Source organism: Poecile atricapillus, chromosome 1 (assembly GCF_030490865.1).
Source record: "Poecile atricapillus isolate bPoeAtr1 chromosome 1, bPoeAtr1.hap1, whole genome shotgun sequence".
Classification (NCBI taxonomy): Eukaryota; Metazoa; Chordata; class Aves; order Passeriformes; family Paridae; genus Poecile; species Poecile atricapillus.
In genome coordinates this window covers 125,033,041-125,056,756 of record NC_081249.1, presented here as the reverse complement: position 1 = coordinate 125,056,756, position 23,716 = coordinate 125,033,041, and the positions used below count along the sequence as shown (strand labels likewise).

Here is a 23,716-nt window from a genome sequence, read left to right as displayed (position 1 = left end):
GTGGCACCACTGACTTATCCAAAATCACTTGAACATCTCAATGCCTCAGTGCAGGCATTGCACTTGTTTATAACACTTGTTTACCTAATACATAGGTTATCATAAAGAAACAGTTTAGAATAACCAGATTGTTACCATTTGCAGATGATTAATGCTCTTCTGATGCCTTATAAAGCTGTAACCACTACCTGCATGCTGAGATCATCAAGGAAACAAATGATGCCCTGTAAAACCTATTTAAAACAAAGCAAACACATATAAGGCAATATTGGTTTAAGCTTGTAAATTAAGGTAATACAGGGTAAATTGTGCTAGTCCTCTACAAAGACACAGCACCTACCCAAGAGAGGCTGCTTCTTTAAGTGGGGTATGTAGCTTTGAAAGCACAGTTCATTCAGACAGAGTTTTAGAGGAACAAGTACCTGCTTGCACCTGCTAGTCAAGAGCTGAAATAACTGATAAGAAACTCTATCTGCAGACACTTGAAGGTGAATGATTGTTCTTGCCCTTAATGGGCCCACAAAAACACAGACACCACAGCAGCCACTGGGCTCTCAAGCTGACCAGGAGCGTACAGCTATTTAAATATATATACAGAACCCTGGAAATCTGCCCAGTTTTAAAGCTGTAACAATGCAGTCAAATTACAGGACACCCAAAAAACATACAGCAGAGTGACTAGCTACTCCCTATTCAATTTGGTTGTCATTGATGATAAGGAGATCTTTCTCCCACATGCCATGCCACCAGAATCAATAGGTGAGCTTCTATGGAACTTCAAATCCTGGAAGGGTTTTGTAGGGAGGGGGTTGGTAGACGATTGGATCAATTTATTTTTTTAATAGTTCAGTGTTTTCTACCTGTTTGTATTTTATCAAATAGAATTGGATAGGCAGTGAAAGGTGCCAAGGACCAAGCAAACCTTCAAGGGTCTGAAAAAGAAACCTCAAAATGCTTTATTCCAAATTAAAAACTCTGGAAGCAAATTAGCCTCATCTGAGTGGCAGGAAGATAAAAAATGTCAATGCAGAGTCACATCTGATTTCCTGTAAAGCTCTGCTCTGAAAAGCAGATGCTGTTGGAGGAGAGTGCCTGGGTTGCAAACAGCCCTGCTCACCTTCAGTGCAGTTCCTGAAATGGGACCAAAGCAGAGAGCATGGCCATAAGGCCGTACTATCCTGATGCAGGAGAAAGCTTATTGCTTATGAGTCAGCATCTCTTTTTAAATGAAAGACAAAAGCAGTGGGAGAATGCCTCTGAAAAGTTATTCATTTTCTCCTGTTCCCCTTCCCCCAGCTTTCTAGAGAAAGTACTTTTCAGACAAATTGCATACAGTATGTGCAATCCTCCTGCTTGGAAAATTCAGTCTGCTAATAAAATCAAATGCAAAAAACAACAACAAGCCTATTTTTGATGGGTTTGCTTGTCATGCCATGGCTCCCAGCTTCCATTCTCAGGAATTTACCAAAATATTTGTTTATTTACACAAAGCTGGAATTCTGGAGTACCAGATTCTCTTCTCATTGACCTCTGGACATGTTTGGAGGTTACAGCAATTAAATATATTTCCAGTGACATCAGTAGGGAAGTAACAGTCCTGTAAATAATAAGTTAGAAAAAAGTGTGTCTTTGTCCATCCCTTACTGATACTCAGCAAAGTGAAAGACAATGGAAGTTCTCTCTTCACCCCAGCCCTGAGCAAAGTGCCAGTTCCTTTCCCTTCAGTGAACACAATCTCTGACCACTCCAGGTAGACTCAATTTTCTCCTGTCACACCTCTCTGCTTGCTGGGAGAGGGGCTGAGTCACAGACCCATCTCCTGCTCTCCCTCCAACACCACACAACAAGTGGACAGTGAAAATAAGAAGTTAATTTTACTGGGTTTAAGTATTTTACACCTTGAAGTAAATCCCCCAGATGCTGTGAGATGACCCAAACTAATCACAGAATTTTAGGAATAGATAAAGGTGGCGCTCTTCTTATTAGGTTTACAGATCTCAAGACTCTGGGACTCATGTCTTAAAGCTTTCCTGTAGAGCTAAAAAACCCAGAGAGGGTCAAAATTTCTGATAGTCACTTAGCTCCAGGAAGTCAGGCCTTAAAAGAAGGTAGGAAAAAACCCGTATACAAAAAAACAAAACCAACCAAACAAACAAAACGAAACAAAAAACCCTACATTAAAATTGGCAGAGTTGACAAGAGTAAAGAAGAAAAACTGTTGATTTTTTCTTTTGCATTTACCACCCACTGTCTCCCACACAATAACATTGGGTAAGAGCACATTGCGACAACATTTCTAGGTCTTACTTTAAAATTCCTTAGTCACTGTAATTGTATACAGAGCAAACAAGATCTGCTTCACTCGCCAGCAAAACACAGCAGCACCTGGACCACAACATGGCTGCCTTACAGGATGTGTGAAGATGAAGAGGAGAGAAATCAACCAGTCTGGAAATTGAATACTGGAGGGCCAGACCAGCACACCCTGACCCAATGTGAGCAATGCCACCTTTGATGACACAAATGAGAGATATTTGATAACCATGCAGTGTTTTAATTATAGCTTTGTCTCTCTATGTGAAAGCTGACAGTTTTCTTGCAGGATGCAGCCATCACTCTGGGGGTGTGACACAGCTGTAGTGTCCTTACAGGGATTCAGGATGTGACAAAACCCACCAGATTTTACCTAATGAAGGTCAACTCTTCCCTGCTCCACCAGAGCGCTTCTAGAGATGGAAAACAACAACTTAGATGGGATCCACCAACCCAGGGCAGGAGGTATCATACCATCAAACTTTCTGGTATTTTCCTGGAGCAAATATCAATATATTCATCTGCACATCAGGCTTATCTCAAGAGGCCATGATGGTTAAGAACATCTTCTTCTCATTCACTAGCTCTTCTTGTAACCCCCTCCACAGTGACTCCTGCAACTGCTTCCACATGAATCATTACGTGCTGCCTACACTTCAGCCTCACTCCCCAAAAATATATGTGTTGACTGCAAAAACACATGCTACCACAAACCTTTCTTACAGATCAAACTGCAAGCAAGAAAGCTGCAGGACTTTTCTGCACATTTATTTTGTGAGCCCCACATGCAGTAATTTCATCTCCCAGAGAACATGTGTACAGCTCAGCCCTGGAGGACAGGGTGAGTCTGATGTTCCCTTCTGTGGGGAAGCCCCTTGCTGTGGATGGCTGCTGTGTGGAAGTGCATTGTTGAGGCATGGATCAGCCATGAACATTTCTCCTTGGATGTGGAGCTCCCTTTGAACTCTCTCATAATTGCATCGACCTTGTGCACACATGTTCATCGCCAGAGCTCTGGGTGGGAGGCGCATCTGGCGCCAGATCTGTGAAAACCTTGAACAGCTTCATTCTCAAGACCACTGAAGTCCTCATGGGCCTTTCCACAGAGGCTTCTTCAAGCTTGAGGCCAGACCCACATTCCTACATTTTAAAGGATGTCAGAACTGCACTGATTTTCAGGCAAGTGTTTAGTCACCACCCGAGTGCTGCAAGGCCAGGAGAGTGACCTGCTCAGCCAGCTTTTTCCACAAGCCCTCAAGGCAGACCTTATTCACTGCACTCACTGTGTTCATTTTCTTCTCACCAACACAGAGAAAAATTAGACACCAACTCGCCATGAAGAGTCTTAGCCTAGAAATTTGGAGAAAACATTTTTTATCCTTCCCTTTTCCAAAACCTACATTCACCCAAACTCTTCATTAACACAGAAATGTCCCTCTCTTTGACACACAACTGCCCACCTCAGCTTTACCCTGGGACTGCAGTGGACATCAACAGGCAGAAGCTCCAGCCCATCAAGACTCAAACACTTTCTCAGTCTGCTCCTCAGGAAGTGAGATATTGGACTCTTCCTTGCTTTGTCCCAGGGTACACTTGTAACTCATCATTTGGCCTCCAGAAAGAAGCCCTGCTGCTCCTTACTCATGCTCAGTAGCACTTTAGTCACTGAACTGTCTCACAGAGCCCAGAAGAAATTCTTACATAGTAAATAACATGTGCCATTAATTATTTCAGTGCTTGGCCCACATCAGAGCAGCTGTCAGGGCCCCAAGTGCACCAAAAACCTTTAAATGCCCTGTCCAGCCAGACCTGGGACTGGCACCCCCAAAGCCACTGCCCAAGGGACCAGCAGCCCAGGGTAAGCTCAGTCTCAGCCATGCTGAAGGTTCACCCCCTACCCCAGCCCTGTCCTTGCTGGGCCTGACTTGCTGTGTGGGTTTATCTTGGGCCCAGCTCTTCTCTCTGCATCTGCACAGTGATCACTGGGCCACCAGTGACAGCTAGCACTGCCACCAACCTGGTCCCACTTGGGCACCGTGGGACTTTGCTGAGGTCAGTGAGAGCATTGTCCTACCTGTGCTGGGGTCACCCTCAGCTCCTGGCTCATCCTGTCTCATGGTCCAGCCTTTGCTCCCTGGCAGTGCCATGCACCCCACGCTGTTTCCATTTGCCGGTCACCCTCCCTGCCTTGATGGACCCTGGAGCATGATTAGGACAAGCATCACATGATAGCTGGGGTTGGAATTAAAAGGGAAATTTGAAGGAAGGAGAAATATCAGAACACCTTTTCAGAGGGATTCAGCACTTTGGTTTTGACCCATGGGAAATCTGAAGAAGTAGCAGCTGACCTGGTATCAGAGCAGCTTTGGGAAACTGGGTCACTGGTTTTCCTGGTGATTAATTCCAGGGTAAGATACAGATATTCAGACAGAGTTCAAAATATCCCTGCTAATATAATCACATATATGAACAGGAAAGGCACCTTTGCAAGCAATCATCTCTCTTCAAACAGAAATACTGCATCACAGAAACAAACAATTTCCTGCTCACAAAAAGGACTGATGGATAAATTCAATAATTCGCACTCAGCAAGGTTCTCAGCTATCCAGACTTTCCTAGCTAGCCTGAGGTAAGACCAAAATTTTAAAATAAGGTTTTTATGTCCACAGAAAAAAAATTGCAAAAGCTTTTGCCATTTTCACTAAATCCAATGTGGCAGGGAGCATCCTTACAGCCCCACAGCAAAATTAGAACTGCATCAGAGAGTTTTCCTCAGGATATGCAGCAATCCTTGTGAGCACTCTGGCCTTGCCTTTCTCTCTGCCTGTTGGGAGTGCAGGCTGGAAGCACTGGAAGAAAACTGGAGTCCAGTTTTGGAGCTGTTTTATTTTTGGTCTTGGAGAGTTACTCCTCCACTTTACATATCATCCTTTCAAATAAAACAAACAAACAAACCTTTTTCTCTCTTTCCTGTTCACAGGCAGAGAAATCAAGAGAGCTGATTTCCACTAAGAGCAGACTCCAAGAACCAGCTGCATTGTATGAACTTCAGAAGTTATTGCAGGTTCTGCAAAGTGGCACAGTGATGTGCAAAACTAATACAAGCCAAAAATGGAGCATATGATCAACAGAGAAATTACACAGGCAGGTTTCAAATTTGGGGTTTTCTTCAAAATAGCATCAACTGTATAGGCACCTTCATAGGTAACGTTCTACACTATATGCTACCAGCAAAACAAGATCAAATTTCTGGAGACAGATTCTTTTGCTTTGGGAGAGACACCATGTTACATATAGCTGTCTATTTTCTAAGTCACCTACCTGCATTGTTTGCTTCCACCCACACCCCACCCCTAAATAGTGGTGTCATTAAATAACCAACCAAAAGCTCTTGCAGTATCACTGCCTACATAATCTGGGTTTCTTATTTTTCGCAGGTAGGATTGGGGGTTTGGGTGGTGGGGGAAGATTGTAGAGTTTTTTATTCCCCTGAAGTTAAAAAGGGGGCTTTGCTCTCCAGCCTTTGATAGTTATTCAGGCACAGATGACTACAAAAGTCACACTCATATTCTGCAGACATGTGCAAGGAATGCATGAGATAATAAAGCGCAAAAGTGGGCTGCAATGTTTGTCCTGGGAGTCCCACAGGTAGTCCAGGTTTCCCTCCTGGAAGGAAGAGGAGAGATCCTGTATGTTCTCTCCCTAAGGACAAAGTTAGGGCTCTAACATTTTCTGCTTTGCTCTGTTTCAACACTGCATGCTTGCTCAAAAAACCAAAACTCAGCTTCCTCAAAAGACAGTCAGTTCTGCAGGTACTTGTATATTACAGTGACCACATTCATGAAGTTTTAATATAATAAAGAAAATACATGAAACAATGCTCAGCAATGAGCACAAGCCTTATGGGAACAGAGGTCATTTGGAACTGATTACAGAAGTTTAAATCATTAGGTTTCTGGATGTGGCAAAATTAGCCTGGCCCCATCATGAGACCTAAACTTCCCACAAGGGTCACAAAACAGGAAAGGCTGGGACTAAGAACAACAATAACTGCAAGAAAATAAACTTTATCTGAAACTAATCTGTTACTAATGATTTGAGGAAGATTATGTCAACTCCCCATATATAGGTTCCTTTTCAGAAAGGGTGAAGCAATACACTCTCAAATAACAGATGTGACTTGCACATTGATCTGCATTTAAGGTACATTTTCTTCCATTACTCTTCTCATGTTCCTCAGAGGGACAATGAGAGAGGATTCCCAGCATCACAGGAATATCTACTGAGGGCTCAGTTGATATACAGTCAGGTATTCCACTTTACACAGGATCAAGTGCTTTGATGTGACCTTTTCTAATGAAGCTTTAAAGGTCCACTCCCTTACAGTCACCTGAAAGGAGAGTGTAGCAAGATGGTGGTTGGCTTCTTCTCCCAGGTCAGAACAGCAGGACAAGGGAAAATAGTCTCAAGTTGCACCAGGGGAGGTTAAGTTTGGATATAAGGAAAAATTTCTCCAGCAAAAGGGTGTCAAGCGCTAGAATAGGCTGCCAGGGAAGTGGCTGAGTCACCATTTCTGAAGGTATTTAAAAGCCATGTGGATGTGGCACTCAGGGACATGGTTTAACGGTGGACTTGGCAGTGCTGGGTTAACAGTGGGATCCACTGATCTTAGAGGCCTTTTCCAACCTAAAGAATTCTCTGGTCTATTCAGAGTATTTGATTATATTCACATCTATAGAAACTGCTGTCTGTAATGCAAGAAGAATATAGAATATTCCACAGGATTTTTGTATTGCTTCCTGCAGAATTCCAATTTGCTGGCTGGAATTCAAGATCCTAGAATTTGGCTCTCGATGCTTCTCCTTGACCAGGTATAAGCATTCCTCCTGATGCCAGCCTGACAACATTCCTGGTGTTTTTCATAAACGTTCTCTCAGATCACACTGCTCAGGTCCTTTTGTGCTGCAAGGCTGCAGACAGCTCCAGTTCAGAGAGAGCTTGCTGGAGGCATGAGCTGTGCAGCAGAAAGTCGTGCTGATTGCTTGTCTATTGAAAAATGAAAATGGCTCTTGTCCATGCACATAGATTTGCTGGAAGCAGTTTGCTTCAAAGTTTGTTGTACAATCAGTTCAGTGTTAATTACACACCTTCATAATTGATACCCAGCTCCTTCTAAGAGCTGAATTTCTGCAACTGGGGAGGCCAACAGATCCTCTGTTACTGGGATTTTGATGAGAAGTATCCCAAAGTTTTACAAAAACATGGACACAGGAAGAATGCCTCTCCGTATTGTCTGCAGGCATTCTCCTTGCATGAAATGAGGCATAAAGTTTTTCACCAGACACACACTTAACAAGAGTTATAGCAGGTTTTGATCTATCCCTTTCAGCACCCTCAGGCCTCATCCTCAACAGCTGAGACACTCTAGCTAAAGTCTCAGTGAAACTATTGCCGTTGATGAACTTTCCTCTGACCAGGGAGGTCAGGGATGTATTTTGGCCAAGAACCTTAATGACCCAACAGCACTAAGACAAACCTTTTCCAGCTATTCGTCTGCATTCCTTAGGCATGAGGGCATGAAGAAGGGGAAGCACTGAACTATGTAAAGCTGTGAAGGAAAGAGAGACATTCCATGCTACAAAGCTGTTCCAGTTAGCATCTCATTTATATTCTGGGATATAAACATAACTTCTCTCCCATATGTGATGAAGATTCCCATATATAATTTTTCAAGGCCAATGCTGCATAAACCTACTTATAGCCCAGTCACCCCACAACCTCTGAGAATTTTTAGTGAGTGACATCATTGACCTCTTTTTAGTATACTACCAATAAATTAATCAAAGTTAACATATTTCTCTGCTTCCTGTCCACTTCTTGTATCTGCCTTTTTCACATCAAAAAGGGACCTTTGATACTGCTTACACACATGGTTCATGCATGTAGAAAGACTGAGAAATCGGGCTTCAATCACCAATTGGTGCTTGTAGACTACACTGGAATATGAATAAAGGTAGTAAAAGACAGCCAATAAAAAAAAGATCTGAGGAGATCACAGACTTGTCAACAAACAGCATGGTATGGACAATGAAGGTAGGTATAGAGAAAAGGTAGAAGATGAGGTAGGAGGGTACTGTGCCACCCAGATTCCTGACAAAGCAAATAGGAACAAGAGATGTGTTTCAATAGACAAGGCTGTCTCCAAGATAAAATTCCCAAAATAAACTAGGAGTTCATTTCTCTCTCTTATTCATGCATACTTTAGAAACCTCTGGAGACTGCTCTGCAAACTGGAACAATAAAACAAAATGTCAAGACAATAAATGGGGCATTGAATCTCTGCCTTTTCTGACTTGAGGGCAGCACCTTCTTTTCACTTCCCAGCAGCAAAGCACTGCAGAGTAAGCAGTCTTCAGGATGACCTCAACAAAGAGTGGGGCAGCACAGAGATACTTGGTTGGATCAATTACCTTCAAAAATTTCTAGCTGACATCCACTTTGCCACAGGCATATCTCACTATTCTTTTGGCATCTATTCTATGATGTCATAACAGGTATGTTGTTAGAGACACTGATAAACAGCAGGAATGTATTTTATTTTTCTATAATTCTGAGGAAATTAATTCCAGTTCCATTTCCGCTCCCAAACTCCAAGAAGCTCCACACAAATTGCAATACATCAGCAGTGAAACAGTGAATGCTTTGTCCTCATTTGCAGTGTAAGCACTTAACACTACAGGTAGACATAACTTCCCTTTTCTTCGATCAGAAGAAATTCACTGTTACAATTGGTCTACATTTCAATGTGCTTGGAATTTTAATTTCTTGAAATAATGGATTTTATGCAAAAGTGGTAAAGCAAGTGCCTTGTTAAACTATGGGGAAGCATCAGAGGCAGCTTTGTGGCCACAAGACTCAAAGCCTCAGCTCCATCTTTGGCATATTGGGCAATTCAAGTCATGCAAGCAATTTCATTTTCCTCCACTTTGATTTCTTAACCTATGAAATGGAGATACTGGCTAAAGTTACTCAAAGACCTTACAATATCCGCAGTGTCATTCCTTGCTTTTATCTCATGTTTGAATGAAACCAAAAAACTTGATGTTGCACAATAAGCCAGTTGTGCTGATATGTTCATTCTCTCATAAAAGCAGTTGCTGGGTTTGTTGCTGTTTCAGTTAGGTCTTTAGCCCACTCCGGCTCTTCAGAAAGCTCTCCCAGCATCAAATGAATTCCAGAAAGTGTTCAGCACAAGCAAAACAGCATATTTTAATCATGCTTCATTGAATCAAAACCTTTTCATTAAGTCTAGTTATGGTTCCATCCAGCTTTGCAAAGCACTTTGGAGAATTGCATTGAAAAGTGCAGTATCAGAGCTAGGTATAATTACCTACACAAATATGAGCTAAAGACCTCAAAATACATATGGGCAACACCTTTATGCCTTCATTGACTTAAACACTGCTTCAAGTCATAGGATATTCCTCAAGGAAGAATTTCAAGTCACTTAACAATTAGTAACCTTGCAACACCTTTGAAAAATAAATAGTGAAAATTGGGCACTCACACAAATTGCTTCATCTGCTGGAATACAGATGTTTTTGAAGGTAAAAAACCACAATACTCATTCAACAGTGCAAAGACACAGAAGTATAGAGGGCACAAAGGACAAAATATCGTTGTATCCACTTAGAGTAAGAAGGGAAGTCTGTGGAGGCATAAGTGCAGTAAACCAAAATAAAATAAAATAAAAGCACTTAAATAGCACCCTATTCTTGATGCCAAACTGGTCAGAAATAGCTCACATTTCCAAATTTGGTAATCTTCCAAGGAGGAGTCAAAAGCAACAAATCTTTGTAGGGGTCGGCAAGGGTAGAAGGGAGCATTTTCCTTGCTTGATTTAGTGACTAACTTAATCTGTACTGTTTTTGATTGTTTAACAGTGTTGGTGGGCTGGTCTTGTGTTATCTTTAGATGACACTTTAATGTTGCAGGGTAGTCATCATTACATTCCTGTGAGCTCAGGGTGCCTTGAACAATTGATCTCTTGATCCAAGAGATGTAATTACTCCTCAAGCAGACAGGCACAAGTGTTAAGCCCAGCACCTGATCCAGATCTCATTTGAAAACCATGATGTCTAAGCAGACTGTGCCCTCAGCTCCTTGCTGGACCATTGGCACACATCTTCTCTGGTCAGGGGACAAATGCCATGAACTGAATCACAGAACCAAGCAGGCTTTTGGGAACTCTCCTGCCCATGGACTGAGACTTTCCCAGTCTGTTTAGCCTACAAGAAACTGTTTAGTCAAAATTGTTTAGAGGACTTTGCAAAAACCAGTCTCATATCACACATCTTGCTTTCCCAAAGCCACCAGTCCTATTCAAAGGCAGATCCCACTCTGCTTCCAAGCCTGCTGGTAAATGTCATCCTGCTTCTTCAAGCAAGGGTAACACACTGGGATCTTTTCACCCTGTTACATTAAGTGGAGTAAAAAATACCCTGAGAAGCAGGGGAGTGAGGTACGGGCTACTTTCCTTCATTGGTCTTTCAAGCAACATTGCAGAAAAGACTGACAGCGTGAGGAAGGGCACTGTAGGTGGGCATGGCAAATTTCAGCCAGGAGCACAATCCTCACTGTGCAGTGAACCCCCAGGAGCAGCTTTCTAAACAAATGGAGCAGAAACCCAGTGTATTAAAGGCATTGATTTCCTTACAACTACACTCCCAGGTGGCATGAACTCAGCATCACTCAGCCTTACAGAAGGATATAGAATCTGATCCCGTTAAGCATCAGCTATGGAAAAACATATGCTTGTCCCTGCTTTTCAATTCACTTGCTGTTGCTACTAAGCACAGTAGAGAAAACAATCAATGGATCAGGTTTCCAAATGGGAAACAAAATCACTGGAAAGGCTCAAATCCACTTTCACCTTGTTGGGAGTTTTTATCATTGCTTCATCATTTTCTTCTAAGAAACACAGAATCATGCTCTTTGCATGCACTTAAGCACTTGAGTTACCTCAGCAAAATGCATGTGTGTTAATGTAGTTCAAGCTTTAGACTTCCATTGCCCTTATTGTGAACAACATCCTTTGCAAAATACATAAAACAGACACATTTTCAGGATTTCTTTTTCTAGCTAAAAAAAAAAAAAAAACAAACAAAAAACAAACCACCACCCAGATGGGGTTTCAGTCCCAAATATGTAATTGGCATTTGGCCCAGTGTAAAGACATGCCCAAACCGCCTGAGGATGGAGCAGCTGTGGGGCCAGGGCTAGGTCACAAACTGCCTAAACCAAGACTTTGCAGAAGGGATTCCCTTAGGACACAGAAGAGCTCTGAGGAAAACAAGCAGCCAGTATACTAAATCACCTCCATTCAGTCTTACAATACACAAGTTAAAAGCATTTTCTGTCCCTTTAATGTTCCTTCTTCCTCCATCTGAGCCAGAAATTGCCAGTCAGCCTGGTCTCCTGATGAAACTATCTCCCACCATCAGTTTACAAGGAAAGCAGAGTTTCCAGAGTACCAACAAACCTAGTAAGGTACTAAAAGAAACTTTTGGTAACTACAATAAATTGCTGTCAGGAAAGATCAGCTAACCCAGGTTGTGATACAAGCTCTGGAAATGTCTACATAAATGTAGAAAAATACCAGAAAAAATACTGGGAGAGGAAAAGAGAGCAGATCACTTCTCCAGCCTGCATCCCCTCCATAGGAGAGGGTACAAGAGAAAAACTATGGCTGTGGTACCAAACATCTGTAAAAAGATACAGCAAAAGCAAAGCACAGCTAAGGATGTAAACAAATCTCCTGTTACCTGTTTATTCTCCCCTTCTATATTTTATGCATGTAGCTTAAAAATATTTGACCCAAATGGAATCCATTTACACAAAAGTGAAATAAGTTGCAGCAAAGTTTGCTTCAAGGGACTCAAGTCAACTCAAACAGACAGCACATATGAAAAACTAACAGATTCCCTACAGAATCCAAAGGACTGAGAAAGAAATAAGGTTATATGAAAAGTTTTTCAAAGGAAGTGATATCCAAAACCTAATTTAACCTGAACCTGAAAACTTTAGAGCCAAGTAAATGTGCAAGAGAGACCTATACACCATTTCCTATTAGGTGGCTGCCAAACAGATTTGTTACACATTTAATAAAGCAGTAAAATAAGGTATTTATGTAGCATGTTTAACTGTAAGCATATTGGTAGCATTTTGCTTAAATGAAAGTGTAACCTGATAGATGTTACAGTTCCTGGACAATGGGAAATATGAGGAGAAAAAGAAAAGTCAGAGATGCTGCTGCATCACAAAAAAATAGCATCTTACACAGCACTGCTTTAACAGGCCTATAAAACCTGGGTGCTTTGAGCCTCTCACAAGAGTGCCTGGCTGGCAGATGGAGGGTCCAGCTACTCAGAGGGAGAAGTCTTGAACACCCTTTGCTGGGTCACACATCATTGCTATTCCTTCCTTCAGGGCTTCACCTCATACTTGGCAAGGGAGCAGAGCCGCAGCTCCTTCCAACGTCAACACCTTTTCTTTGCTCAGCCAGAGGTGTCGGCGCAGAACAAACACGAGTTTCAGCCTTCCCAAGTTCAGAGCTCTCAGAGCCACGTGCACTGCTCAGGCTCACCAAAACCGTACAGGAAAATTGCCACCACACTTCAGAGTGCAATTACAGCCCATCACAGCCTTTCCAGGTTACAAAAGAAATGCAGCAAACTGCAAAGGTACCTAAGGTCATAAGATACAACAAAATACAAACATCTGGTTATTTTTGCTTCTTCAATGTGCAGATCTCAGGAATACGTGGGGAGATATCAGTTACTGCTTTACAAACACACAGGGAAGCTGAGGTTCCAGGTAATGGAATGACTTAGAGGACCTCTGAATGAGTGAGCAAAAAAGCAGCAACTGGACAAGAGATTTGCCAGGTAGTAACTCTTTACCCATATTTCTCTCCTTCTGTCTTTGTTTCTTTCCACAGACATTGAACTTAGTTGTTATGAAAAATAAATTATTCTCTTTTAGAGAAAGATCATCATGCTCTTCCTCTCAGGTGATTATTCCCAGAGTGGTTAAAATCAGATGGAGAAAAGTACAGAAACACCAACATTACAGAGCAAACCTGTTTTCTTCCAAGTGTGAGAACAGAAGCAAAGCAGGTATTTTGGGACCGAATTGTTTTAAGAAAGAGGTACTTTTCTGCTTCAACAGAAAAATATACAGACATGTAGAAGTATCTTTAATACAAGGAAAACACTGAAACAATAAGTTGCTGCCTTTTGCTTGCACATTCCTAATGTGAAGGTCTCAAGTTCCCTCTAAGAGGAACATGTGGATGTTTTATTGTTAAACAATTAGGCAAAAGCCACACTGAGGATTTTTGTATTTGGTTCAAACTGACTTTAATGGAAAATGAGCATCTAACTATCATAAGTGACTTAGAAAATCTCAGCAGGGTTGTATAAAAAGCCAGAGCCTTTTTTGTTCTATTTGAATCTAACCTAGTAAAGGCTTTATAGAGAACTGAGGACTTCTTAATAAGGATCAGAAATTGTGAAGGCAAAAAGGGTCTTTATGTCCTCCACTCCCTGATAAAAATGAATTTTAGGGATAAATTAAACATCTGCTGTGATAACTTGTGTGTCAAAGCAAACCTCTGTTTCCATCCATAAAAAGGGCTAATTTAATCCACATACAGAAAGCACTATTTGAAATAGCTATGAAAAGAAATGGGTAAATTAATATCTTTTGAATAGTCATGATAAATATACTCTACATAAGACGTAAGCCTGAGCTGAACACCGATGTACCAGAAAGTATCTTTGCCTCTTGGCACAGGTTTATAATGGGGGAAAGGATGGGCATAGTAGATACAAAATAACTGCCTCCTTGTAACTAGAAATAAAAGTTATGACTAATACTCAAAATATCAGACATAAGTAGAGACAGAAGACTCATAATTTTCAAGGAAAAAAAAAAGTATTAACATCACATCTTTGTATATACATTGGTCCATTAATAAATATTTGAGATTACACAGTGAAGAAATGGTTTTAAAAACCTAAATTTTCCTGATAGTCTCATCACCTGACCTTTTGAAGAAAAGTAACTTCACTTAGAAACACATCTTACCATTGTGGGAGCAGTGGGAAACCATTTGTGAAGCACTGAAGGGTAGCAGCAATATTGTCATCTGAAAAGCACTACTCTGCATACTTGCAGTTCAATACAAAAGAAAATGTTTTACCTCACAATATATTTCTGATTTTCCTAAGACTTACACTGAAAATGAAGAAAAAAGTGTTTATTTGTTCCCAGAATTACCTTCCCAATCCTTCTCATCTGCACTGATGCTTCCCTCATCCACCAAAGTCAGATGCAGTCTTTTGTTCATTTGTTCACATCTTTTTAAATGCTTTTAGATTTACAAATGAAAGATGTTACTCTGTTGCTATAGCTCATCATCTTTCTGCTACTATCTGAATTCAGCTCCTGCTTTTTATTGTCATTTGCTCTACTCCTAAAAAAACACCAATCTTAGTTTTATTCAGAGGCCCTCATCATTCAGGTTTTTAAATCCACATGATAAAGCCTAGAGATAAAAATAACCTACCTCCATTAGACCCAGTATAGGAACACTCCATTCAGTTTGTAGAAGTTATGGAGGTAAGTCTTCATTGTGTATTGAAAACAAAAACATATTTATTTATTTATTTATTTATTTATTTATTTATTTATTTATTTATAAAATCTCATTTATGTCAATGAATCCTGGATCAAAACATCTCTTACTGATTATCCAATATTTAGTGTTATCCCAAATCTCCACAGAAAAAAAAACTTAACATGTACTTGCCCCTTACTCTTTGCTTAACTAGGAGGGGAAAGTTAATTTTTAAATAAGTAGATTCAGGAAAAATTGGAAAGCCAGCCAGAACTACAATGCCAGGTGAGGAAGAGGTGAGCAGACACCGCTGGGATAACTCATCTGGTCCAAAGCAGCTGCTCTGTGTGGTCTCCACCCCAGCTGACCTTCCCACTACATGTTTGTCTGGGCTGGACAGGCAGATGTGCTTGCCAACCTGTCCTGCTGCAAAGCACACGGGAAAGGGAAAAGGAAGATTTTAGTCCAAGACAAAGCACTTGGCTTTGCCGAGCTGGATTCCTGCTGTTTTAGCCATTATCCATAGGCTCATGAATATACATTACATATTTGAATTTCTCACATAAATATGCTACTAACCTCTAATTGTCCTGCTTCCAGAGCACACCTCCAAGCTCAGTGGCTCAGCTACACTTCTGCAGAGCAAAACATTCTACTGTCTCTCCAAATTTAGGAATAGGCCAGATTTTTTCCTCTATCACATCAGTCTACCCACTGTATTTCTGGGTCAACACTAGTATGCCAAAAATCAGTCAGATTCATCTCACACTCTCTGTACATAATAATGCTATCTACTAAAAATAACGATAATGGATTGAATATAAACCATTAAACCTCAAAAGAGAAGCTGATTTCACCCAGAGCAGCAAGAGGCTTCGCCCATCTTTCTCACAGACCGTGATTTTAAGCTACATATTAACTCCTGTCATTTTTCAGTTGCCAGAAATATCACAATATACAATGATCTACACAAGTGAAAAGAAACACACTGCCCCTCAGCCATATATCCCAGTTTTCCCACACTCCAGGTGCAATCTCTTGGAGGTGTATAGGAAACAGTGTATTTATCTCGTAACTTTTTTTTTACCTTCCACTGTTATTCTCTCTGGAGCATGTGCCTGTCACTGAAAACTCCATGGTTTTCTCACTGCTTTGTTTGGGAGACAGAGCCTTAGCTGAACTTTCACCAACTTCTCTGTTGGTTTCTCTAGCTCACAGATAACCGTCTCACAGGGAAACAACTCAATGGCTAACAATGCCAGAATTAAAGCTGAAATCACAATTAAATCTTATGTGATACTCTTTAACAGTGCAAAGCACAGTCTCATACCTCTCTTGGCATTCCACAAAATACAGATATCAATATCAGAACAGATAAACAAAGGAGCATGTCACCAGCAGCTCAAGTACTTGCTATCATAGAGTGTCTGTGACAGACAGGAAGCCTCACTGCTCACAGGTGGATGAAGAATTTGTCACTATTTATCCCCTTTCTATGGCCTAACAAATTGCAAGACACAGTGGAAGTGGTATCCGCAAAATGTAGATCTCACATCCATCTACAGCATGAAAGCAGCAGCACAAATCGAGATTATGGCACACACAGAGCTCATTACAGCCCTGCTGCTGAGCTTGGAGTGCCCTCAGAGCGAAGCTAAGGGCTAAAAGGAGAAAGAAGAAAAGCAGAACACTAAGGAAAAGAATTCCTAACATTTCCCTGGGAGCTAAGTGACAACTTTGCCCAAAGAATTAGGGTTTAGATGAAGCCTTACAGGTAAAATAGCAGGAGTCGGAGAACTCTTGCCTCTTCTGAACTTATTTTTTCTGGAGAGTAACCTGTGTTATCCAAGTTTTGCAGCCACAGGAAAAGCAGAGCAGGCAAAAGAAGATATTCCCAGCTCACCTTGGCACTAGATGGGAAGATAGCTCTGCCACCTGGCAACATCCTCCTTTGCTTCCCAGGCCCAAGGACACCTCTGGAGAGAAAGAGCAGTTACGCTGCCAGCTGCTCTGCAACTACATCAGCAAAAGCAGCGCTGTTTCAGAGGCTAATAAACACTGAGCCAATCAGCAGGAAACACCTCTGCACCAGTCCTTAGCACTGGGAAGGGAAAAGCTGAAGTACAACACCTTGTGTTGTAGGAGGGAGGTTGGAAGATACCCTGAGGTTGAGTAATAACAAAACCAGGCAATCAGGGTTGTGCCATTAAAATTTGCAAATACCCCTGAGTGTCCCAGGGACTTTCAGATGAGACAGGTGACAAGAAGGAGAAAACATGAGCTCCCTGTCCTTGTCCTTGTTTTTCCCTTAAGTGCAATTAAATGATTCCAGATATTTATTCACTTCCACAGGAGAAATGGTGATGGATACATCCATAAAACACCAACAAAAATATGCACACTAACCTAAAGCTGCACTAATTCTATCTATGACAACTGAATGCTGTTTTAATAGTTTTGGAGATTTTTAAGTAAGTAATCTTTATAAGCAGCCTTCAGGGAGGTGCAGATGATTTCACACCTCCTCTTTATGATCCCTTTTTTCCTTTCCTATCCTGACCTCAACTCTTTTTCAAGTCAGTAATTTCTTAGACAGTTTGAGTGGCACAGGCGATGTTCTGCTCAAAGATCAAGTTAACAATACAGCAGGGAGTAAAAACACAAGCTGTGGTATGGAACTGCAGCCCAATTTGCAGCTTCACAGTGGAAATAATCAGAGCTTGCTGATTATTTGGTAAGCTTTTGTACTTTATTCATTTGCCATATCTTAAAAATATTCCTGGTTCATGAAGCTCATTTGAACAACACTGGATAGCAGGATGCTGTGAGCCTAGAGTCAGGATTAAGACTGGAAACTTCAATCATTAAAATCCTGTAGCACAAAAGAGAAGCACTTTCACATACAGTGAGTCAGTCAATATGTCTCATTTCTCTTTGTGCCCACATAGAAAGAAACACAACTTTAGGCCCTTTCCTGTGACTTCAAGTGATAGGAGTTTTCATCAGGACAAAGGATCAAAATCATTAGAATTCCTCATTAATTTCATCCCGTATTGCAAAAACTATTTGTACTCCCTCAAGTAATAACAATGTTGAAAGCAAAGATGTCCAGAGACAGATTCATCTCCTAACTTGAAGGACTTCCCAGAACAATGAGCAGAGTCAGTGTCCGAAACATCTGCTCCTCACTGAAGGAGGTTGCAAGATCTTCCAGGCCAGTCCTCCCAAAATCTTTGGTCTCTGCCCTAATGTTTGTAACAGCAGACTGAGCAGAGTGCTCTGCACAGTGCAAGTCAGTTAACATCTGTCCCCTGTGATTGTCACTGGTGTCCCATGAAGACTACTAATCTTTTTCCTAAGGGGAAAAAATGCAAACCAGTAATTCAGTGTGACAACCTCATCAAAATGATAAAATGAATTATAGCTTTGAAACTTTATGCAGTGACTGTTTTTAATAACGTGGGAGTTAGAAAATAATGTTAAAAGCTTCAACTCAAAGACCTGGTTTCCTGTGCTGGCACCAATCCTAACACTAAATGTTAACACATTAAGCATTCTTACATCTTCATTTTAAGAGCAATTAGGAGACAGATATACTCACACTGAAATAACATCCCGTTCCTGTGTGTGTGAACACAGACAGAGTGCACTTCTGACAGAAACCCACTGTGCTTTCCCTGTGTCCTTAAGGACCTCTCCATTTTCACAAATTCACTGAATTCTCAACTAGACTGCAGCAGTTTTTCAGCCTACAGACACAGCTCAACCAAACATATCTTCAAGGTGGCATTAAAAGTGAACACCTACTCTTGTCCTGTGTTCCTCAACCTACCAAGCACATCTCCAGGGTCAGAAGCTCACAGCAGAATGTAGAAAAACACTGGCTGTAGGAATTAGACCATTAATTTCCCTGAACAGCTTTAACTATCTGAGAATACACTTCAGATGGAGAGCAAGTTACATTACTCTAAACATGTTCACCATGGATTAAGCTAAGGCAGGCCAGACTTGGCTGGCTAAGAACACAAAGCTCCAGACCTCAGCTGATGAGCAAGAACTCTTATTGTAACTCACTGCAACTCAGTCACCTCTATCCCAGAATAGTCTCCAGCTCGCTGCAACTAAACTATCCTAACTGCAAACTCAGATTATCAGCAACAGCCCCAAACAGGAAGGCATTCCCACACAAGAGGGAGGGTTGGCCATGAAGCGTTAATGTGGTAGCTGATCCCTATCCCCACAGTCTGTAGTAGCGTTGACTTCAGAAAGTTCAAATGCTAATAGAGAACACATCTTTCAGGCTCAGTCCTCAGTGAATAAAAAGTTTCTAGCAAAATCTGACAGCTGTTCAAAGCCTACATGAATGAAGAGAGGATTTAATCTAAAGCTCCATAAGCAAGCATCCCCATTGCTCAAATCAGTCTTTAAATTTCTGCACAATGAAACTTCAAGGACCAGGAAAAGAGTAGCTACAGAGAGAAAAGAATTTCCACCATGGCCCCTCTCTACCAGGCCAGAGCCCTAGGGCAGCATAGGAGACCAGGATTTATGGAATCTGCACAGGACCTCATAAGTGGGCAGGACTTCTCCTCCATGACATTTAACTTGACATAGCACACCAGCATGAAACATTTCTACATGAAAAAAAAAAAGCAACAAACAGGAAAATATTTTGCAGTCAAATAAGGGGTGAAAATGATGAGTTCTAACTCTCAGATGATGCATGTACACCCAAAAAGCATCCAAAACTCTTGCCAAAATGGGGAATTTCAGGTCTTGTAGGGTGTGACTCTCCAAGGTTTGGCAAAGCCACTTATAACCTCACCAAAGTTCAATTTGACTAAGAATGTTTACAAGCACAAAAACTAGGCCAAATTGAGAATGTAAATATTTGGATTCAGTTCCCCAAACTTGTCTCTATCTACACTGCCAACTAAATCCCAACTGCAGACCAAAAAATCTGAAAAGCAACAGTTGCACACACTTTACAGCACACAGACAAAACTAACTACATGGCACTTAGCAACAGGGGAAAAAAAGAAAAGGAAAAAAAAAGGAAAAACCCCAAATTCGTAATCTAAACTAAACTTACTCTAAACAAGACATCAAGGAAGTTTGGACCAAAAATCAACTCTGCTATCATTTCATACATTTTGAAAGTCTGATCAGTCCAGATGTTGGTCCTCTGCCCTGCAGGAGCCTGGGTTACATTAAACATAGATAGATTACTCAAGACATCATAGACAACATGATGTTTGTAGCACACAGCGATAACATTGACCTAAACCACATTCTCTTAAGCCATCCAAAGCAAGGACTTCCATTTTTCAGGCAGATGAATTGAGGACAGACTTCATGGAATCACTGTAATTTATTTGGCAACCTCAATCCCATATTCAGAAGTGATTTAGGAGCCCAGATGACCTGGAGTTCTCAACACACATGATCTTCTCTAATTTTACCCCTGTTCTTTTAGGTATAGATAAGAATGGCAACCATGGATTCATTTTTAAGGAACTTTTGATCTCCCACAAACACAGATCCCAAGGGATACACCATATTCTTAGTTGCAAGTTCCCAGCTCCTCTTTGGAAGTGTTAAATGCCTTTCAGTCCTACATCTCCATTGCAGATACTCACTGGAGGAAATCAGAGGTGAGGGTGTCATTAAGATCAGCATTTTTGCTTTTGTAGTTGTTGTATGATAAGAACTTGGGCATCCTTACTCCCACTACAGTAAACTAACAAAAAAATTCATCCTTTCCCTCTTCAGTTAGGCAGGAAAAGCACAAATCTGGTTCTTTTACTTTACTCAGCTGTGGGAAACTTGGGTTTACTTTCCAGTTAAAAGCAGGCTCTTCAGTGTACTTCACAGTGACCTCTTCACAAGGGGCTTGTATCATTTCTTTAAATGCCCCTACACTAAAAATAGTCCTGCTTCCTAAAAATGAATGTTTAGCAGTTCCAGGCATCCTGAGATCCTGCATACCACTTTAATTTTTTTTTAACTGGCAACACTTGTTTAACCAGCAATTAAAAAAAAGGAGGCCCAGCCGCCCCAGTGATTCTTCCCAGAGGGTCTTAGATGTTTATGAAACACAATGAAAACAATAAAGTGGATAAAATCATGCTATTCCATCAAGTCCTTGGCAAGACTTCCCAACCAAGAATAAATTGGCATGGTATGTTACAGTCAATAGATTACACAATGGTTTACAGGGTCACCAATAATAAGGGGTCACACTCTCCTTGAAGAGCTACAGTGTACATTAAGGCACTTGCTTAAAGGGAAAGAGCAATGCTTGATCCTGAGCTTCTTGGAGCACATCCTGGCAGCCGCAGCACAAACATGCTGCAGGGGTAGGAGAGGACAGAAGGCACCTCTCCCCCTGCCCTGAGCCAGGAAGGGCAGTGACTATGCTGCACAAGCTGGCTGGGGGAGTTTAGCACCCTGAAGGGAGCAGCAGAAAGCCAGGCCAGGCAAGGGCTCTCATTTCTGCACACAAGAGGAGAACACATGCTACATCTTTTTAGGAGCAGGACAGTCTCCATGCCCCAGTGAGGCCCAGCACCACCATCCCTGTCAACCCTTCCCAAAAGCCCCTTTCCTCACTCCATGCTCTTGAGGAAACTGGTTCCACCCCAGAAGCAAGGTACCAGTTCCATGTCAGTCTAGTCACTCTTAACAGTGGACAGACGGTAGTTAATATTAAAAGGTGCTTGACTATACTCCTGGATAACTTTATCAAGTCATCACATTGCTATAAACGTGTTGCAGTTTTATTTTAAATAACTAATCTTAAAGAAAGAGGGAAATGAATGGTCAAACCCATAAATCTTACTCTTAAATGTCAACTTGGTAACAAATTTCCACTATTTCACCTGCATAACCTGATCACCACAATGAAAGTTAAATTTTGGTGCTTCTAAAACATAAATGATTTCCACAAATCTCACCTTGAATGTGTGATGCTCCTACCTTTGCCTTGTTAACTTACCCTTCCACTATATGGAAATTTTCATCCACCAACTATAAATTAATCATGTATAAACAAAACATTATTAAGTCGTAAAGGTAAATCAACCTCACTTCAATTCATCTTATCATGAAAAACCAGACAAAAACTAAGTTTCATCCTTCATCTTCCATGAGTTTTGATCACTCCAGTTTTATTGGATTATTTAATGTATGTCTAAAGTCTGACTAGCCAGCATAAAAATGAAAGAAAACCTATTCCCCAGGTCAGTGCAGGGTGTAGAAAACGCTACTACTGACATACTCCATGCAGTAATACTATGAACCCAGCTTCATTCAGCTTGACTACTAAATTTGAAGTACATTCGAGTGATAAAACTGGAGTAAGCACAAGAAGGCTCTCTCCTATGTAACTGCTACTCTTTGATTGCAGTGACCTTAGTAACGCAAACGTTTGGTACCGAGCCAAGAGCAGGACATCTGATTTTCCCACCAAGTGAACTGCTGCAGAACTCCCTTAGCTCTTCAGCCAAATCTGTCCTGGGATCCTAAAGTCTTCCGCCGGAGTCCAGGTGGCTCCTCTACACTTTTCAGCACGCACGCAAACACCGCAGCCGGCTGGACCGACGATGCGAACGGGCACTGAAAGGGAAGAGAAGTGCCGCAGCTCCCCGTCTCCCCCAGCTCAGAGCCCCACGCTCGGCGCGCTGGATCGCCAGCCGGGCTGGAGTTACCCCGGTCTGGCCGAAGTGGTCCCTCGGGCTCTGTCCCTCTGGGGGCTCTGTCCCGCCGGGGGCTCTGTCCCGCCGGGGGCTCTGTCCCTCCGCGGTGCTTCTGCCCTCGCTACCCACGCAAAAAGCAGAGTCCCGCGAGGCACGACGGTGGCACCAGCGCGGGAGCACCGAGTCCCCGCTCCACCCGTGCTAAAGGAACCCCCGCCCCTCTGCGCTCCCCCAGGGCAGGGCAAGGTCCCGCAAGGATCGCGGGGCCGGTCCGCACCGGCACGGCCTCCGGCGGCTCCGCTGCCGCGGGGGCTCCGCGGTCCGGGACCCGCAGCGCCCGGCGAGCCCCCGCCGCCGCCGCGCATCCCCGGCCCGCCCCGCTCGCGGGAGACTCTCGGTGCTCAGGGACGGCCACCCGGAGCACGAGCGATCTTTTCTCCCCCCAGTCCCACTCCCCTGCCCGGGTCCCCGGAGGCGATCACCGCTCGGCAGCACGGCTCCCCGGCCCTTACCGAGGTGCGCGGGGATGCGCTCCCTCCGCCGGCTGCCTGCAGCCCCCGTCCCGCAGCCCGGGCGATCGTAGCTTTTTTGGAGAAGCTGGGAAGAGGGAAAGAAAGGGGGGAGGGAAAGGGGTGGGAAGGGACTGAAATCGAGGGAGAGAGAAGTATGCAAAGGCAGGAAGTGGAGACGGCCACGACCAGTGCGGGAGATTAATGGGAACCAGTCACCCGGCAGCCAACAAAGAAACCTGCTCCCCCAGCGCAGCGCAACCCGGCCCGGGCTGCAGCCCCGGGCTGCCGAGCCACCGCTCCCGCCGAGGGGCGGGCGCCGCCCCCCAGCCCCAAACCCGGGTTCCCGACAGGCGGGAGGGAGGGGAGCAGCCGGGCAGGGCCGGCCGGTCCGCGGGGAGATGCGACGGGCACAGGAGGAGGAGGAGGGGAGGACCGAGCCTCGCGACTGACAGCCTTCCTCCTCGCTCTCCCCCGCAGGGCCGATATCGCTTGGTTTTTATTTAAAACACTAC

General features: G+C 42.7%; 1 protein-coding gene across 3 annotated transcripts in view; it reads right to left on the bottom strand.

The window, feature by feature from the left end:
- The window catches only part of DENND2B (DENN domain containing 2B), a 150,492-nt gene extending 127,012 nt beyond the window's left edge, over positions 1-23,480 (bottom strand). For 2 of the 3 annotated variants that reach the window (XM_058837103.1, XM_058837093.1), the window contains exon 1: positions 23,205-23,480. The gene's annotated coding sequence lies outside the window, so the exon portion shown is untranslated. Of the gene's footprint in view, positions 1-22,431; positions 22,447-23,204 lie in introns of those variants that run through there. The other variant, XM_058837110.1, reaches the window with a different exon arrangement.
- Between the last annotated feature and the right edge of the window lie 236 nt (positions 23,481-23,716).